Below are 4,504 nucleotides of genomic sequence, written 5' to 3' on the forward strand. Positions count from 1 at the left end.
CTGGGCAGATGACCTCCTGTCTCAGCCTCCCGAGTAGCTGTGAGTAAAGGCCTGTGCCTCTCCACTGTGCTAATTTTCTACTGTTTGTTGGTTTGTTTTTAATAGAGATGTAGTCTGGTTTTGTTGCCCAGGCTGGTCTCCAGCTTCTAGCCTCAAGCAGTCTTCCCATCTGCTCCTACCAAAGTGCTTGGATTATAGGCATGAGTCACCTTGCATGGGAGATAAGGACCCCACATCAAGACCTCAGGTTATTTTTGAAACACAAATACATAAGACCCACAAGCAGGCCCATTGGCTGCAGACAGTGGGGTCACCTGAACAACATTTCTTTGATCTGAGTACCAACTTCTCACCTAGGTCACTGGGATCCTGGACTATGGCACTGCTCCAGGCAGGCTTGGTTATCCTGCTTGAGGCAGCAATCCTCTTGCGCCTAGTGAAATGCAACTGGCTGTACCTCAATGATGTTGCCCTGAGATTCTGCCAGTCAAGGTATTACTTCAATCTCCTGAGACAAGCCTCTACCTCCAGATCCAGGGAGGTCAGTGCACAAATAAATGGACTAGCTTTATTAAAGGGGATATCTGGGCCAGGTGTGGTGGCTCACGCCTGTAATCCCAACACTTTGGGAGGCCGAGGCGGGCAGATCACCTGAGGTCAGGAGTTAGAGACCAGCGTGGCCAACATGGAGAAACCAAGTCTCTACTAAAAATACAAAAAAAAAAAAAAAATTAGCCAAGCATGGTGGCACACGCCTGTAGTCCCAGATACTCGAGAGGCTAGACACAAGAATTGCTTGAATCCGGGAGGTGGAGGTGCAGTAAGCCAAGATTGCGCCACTGCACTCCAGCCTGGGAGACAGAGCAAGCCTCCGTCTCAAAAAATATAAAAATAAAAGGGATATATGGATTGGCGGAGAGACTACAGGACAGCATTCAAGTGGGGTTGAATTGGCCCAGTTGCATCTGACTTCTCACTTGTAGTTCCCAAGAATGAATATAGAATGTGCTGGAAAAGCAACATCCTGAGAGGAAAGGACCGGTGAGAAAAGGACAAGATGTGTTCCAGACCCCCAGAACAGGATCCCCTTTGTTGCTTTAGGCCAACATGCCATGCATCCCTGGAGTATGAAACCCAGGATGGTCCGCCTTCCAGCCTCTCGCAGCTGTGATGCAAGTTGAACACATACAGAGAGACTGCATCTGCACTGGGTGGTTTTCCTGAGCCTTGGGGAGCAGAACACATGAATCCCAGGCATCTGCCCATCTGTATGTAACAAATTCACTTCATGTAACTCACTGTGTGTCTGTGAGATTATCTCTCACTCAACTCAGACACACTGGCAACCAGTGTGCAGTGAACCTGCTTCACAAGCAAGGATGTGGAGAAACTATGTTCGTACATTTTGTGGGAATCTGAAATACTGCAGTCAGTATGGAAAACAGTATCATGGGAAACTTCCTCAACTCAAGATCACCTACCAATCCTTACAGAATCATCATACATACTGGTGAAAGCATCAAGTTTCCCCTAGAGGTTGGGATGAGGGCAAGGATGTCCCCTCTTATCACTGCTATTTCACACAATATGAAAGGTTCCAGCCAGTGAAATAAAGGAAAAGGAAATAAAAGTGACAGGCTGGGTGTGGTGTCTGAGGCCTGTAATCACAGTGCTTTGGGAGGCTGAGGAAGGAGGGTGGCCTGAGGACAGGAGAAAAAAAATAGTGTACCAACAGAAAATATGCTGGTTGTGCGGGCTAATACCTTTCCCAAAGGAAGGTAGCTTCATCCCTATAACCTGTATTATTGGATATGTCAAAAGGGAGTTTGCAAATGTGGTCTAGTTAAGGATCCTTAGGTAGACATTATCCTGAATTATATGGTCAAAGTGATAGAATCACAAGGTTCAATATCGGAAGGGTGCAGGTAGACGCAAAGGGACAGAGACAGTGGTGATGTGTTGAAAATAGAGGGATAAAGAGATTTTTTTCTTGCCTTTAAAGATGGAGGAAGTGGACCATGAGTCAAAGGATGTAAGTGGCCTCTGGAACCTACGAAGGGTAAGGAAACGAATTCTCCCCTGGAGATTCACGAAGAATCACAGAACTATGGACCCATATTAGATATGTGACCTACAGAATTATAAAAGAATATGTTTTTCTTGTTTTAAGCCAATCACTGTGTATAGCAATAGGAAACTGATGAAATGATTTTATGTAGAAAATTCCAAAAAAATCTACAAAAATCTCTAGAACAAGAAAAATGTAAAGGTAGCAAAGTATAAGATCAATGTACAAAAATATCATATATTTCATCGGCCAGGCATGGTGGCTCATGCCTGTAATCCCAGCACTTTGGGAGGCCAAGGCAGGCAGATCACTCAAGCTCAGGAGTTTGAGACCAGGCTGGGTAACATGGTGAAACCCCGTCTCTACAAAACACAAAAATTTAACAGGCCATGGTGGCACATGCCTGCAGTGCCAGCTGCTCGGGAAGCTGAGGTGGGAGGATGACTTAAGCCTGCAGGACAGAGGTTTCAATAGCTGAGATCGCTCCACTCTACTCCAGCCTGGATGATAGAGTAAGGCCATGTCTCAAAATCATCATCATCATCATCATCATCATCTTGTATATTTCTATACACTAGCAATTTACACATGAAACCTGATATTAAAAATAAAATACTATGTATGATTGCTCCATTAAGAAAAAGGTCAAAGAGGCCGGGCGCAATGGCTCACGCCTGTAATCCTAACACTTTGAGAGGCCGAGGCAGGTGGACCATGAGGTCAGGAGATCAAGACTATCCTGGCTGACACAGTGAAACCCCATCTCTACTAAGAAAATACAAAACAATTAGCCGGGCGTGGTGGCGGATGCCTGTAGTCCCAGCTACTGGGGAGGCCGAGGCAGGAGAATCGCATGAACCCAGGAGGTGGAGCTTGCAGTGAGCCGAGATTGCGCCACTGCACTCTAGCCTGGGCGACAGAGCAAGACTCTATCTCAAAAAAAAATAAAATAAAAAGGTCAAAGAAATACATGTGAAACAAAACATTCATAGAACTGTTATATCACAACTACCAAATGCTGATGAAAGAAATCAAAGACAGCAAATAGAGATGTATACCATATACATTTATTGGAAGATTCCATATAAAACAATATGAATTACACAAATCTGACACATAGGGTTAATATCTTTCCTAATTAAGGCATTCTGCAGATACTAACAAGGTTAGCAGTTATGTAGAAAGACAAAAAACCCAAACACCTAAAATAGCTAAAACATCTGACCAACAACAATAAAAGATTTGTATCACTTCATGTGATTTCAAGTCTTCTAATACAGTAAAAGTATTTTTTCCCTTTTTTCACTATTTACAGTAAACCTAGTTTGTACTTGTCATTGTCTCGGAGCAAGAACCTGTCCCAGAAAAAAAAAAAAAAAGGGAAAATTTCCATTCAAAACTAACAGGATTTAGGCCAGGCATGGCGGCTCACACCTGTAATCCCAGCACTTTGGGAGGCTGAGGCGGGCAGATCAACTGAGGACAGGAGTTCAAGACCAGCCTGGCCAACTTGGTGAAACCCCGTCTCTACTAAAAATACAAAAATTAGCCAAGGATGGTGGCAGGCAGCAGTAATCCCCGCTACTCAGGAGGCTGAGGCAGGAGACTAGCTTGAACCTGGGAGGCAGAGGTTGCAGTGAGCTGAGATTGCACCACTGCTCTCCAGCCTGGGCGACAGAGTGAGACTCTGTCTCAGAAAAGAAAAGAAAAAAAAAAAAACTAACAGAATTTATACTATTGGTTTTCCACAGAATTCTCCCAGGTGCAGTTTCCCAAACACTATTTATTAGTGTGGCTTTGCAGGTTGCAGTGGCTCACACCTGTAATCCCACCAGTTTGGGAGGCAGAGGAAGGAGGATGACTTGAGTCCAGGAGTTCCAGGCTGCAGTGACCTATGATTGCCACTGCACTCCAAACTGGCTAACAGAGCAAGACCGTGTCTCTCAAAAAAAAAAAAAAAAAAATTATACAGCTTCCACTCTGCCCATCTGAGCTCTTACCTGTGTTTACACCTTTGATCCATTCCCTCTCATCTGGATTTTTTGCTGTTTTCCCTTCACTCTGCAGAGTCCAGGGCTCTCTCCTTTGCCCCCACATAGAGATAATACTCAGGTCAGGAAGACAGATTCCTGTTTATAAAAAAAGAGAACCAAGGTGTACTGTGGCACCTTTAAAACTCAAGCCCTGGGCTGGGTGCAGTGGCCCATGCCTGTAATCCCAGCACTTTGCAACGCCGAGGCAGGCAGATCACTTGAGGTCAGGAGTTCGAGACCAGCCTGGCCAATGTGGCAATACCCTGTCTGTACTAAAAATATAAAAATTAGCCGGGTGTGGTGGCAGATGCCTGTAATCCCAGCTACCTGGGAGTCTGAGGCAGGAGAATCACTTGAACCCGGGAGGTGGAGGTTGCAGTGAGCCGAGATAGCACCACTGCAC

The 4,504-nt window shown here is 45.1% G+C and overlaps 1 protein-coding gene across 1 annotated transcript in view; it reads right to left on the reverse strand.

Annotated features, from left to right (window-relative positions):
* Positions 1 to 4,504, reverse strand: part of ZNF534 (zinc finger protein 534) — a 52,374-nt gene that overhangs the window by 39,671 nt on the left and 8,199 nt on the right. The gene's annotated exons all lie outside the window — the stretch shown is intronic.

Source organism: Hylobates moloch, unplaced genomic scaffold (genome assembly GCF_009828535.3).
Source record: "Hylobates moloch isolate HMO894 unplaced genomic scaffold, HMol_V3 SCAFFOLD_12, whole genome shotgun sequence".
In the NCBI taxonomy this organism is placed as follows: Eukaryota; Metazoa; Chordata; class Mammalia; order Primates; family Hylobatidae; genus Hylobates; species Hylobates moloch.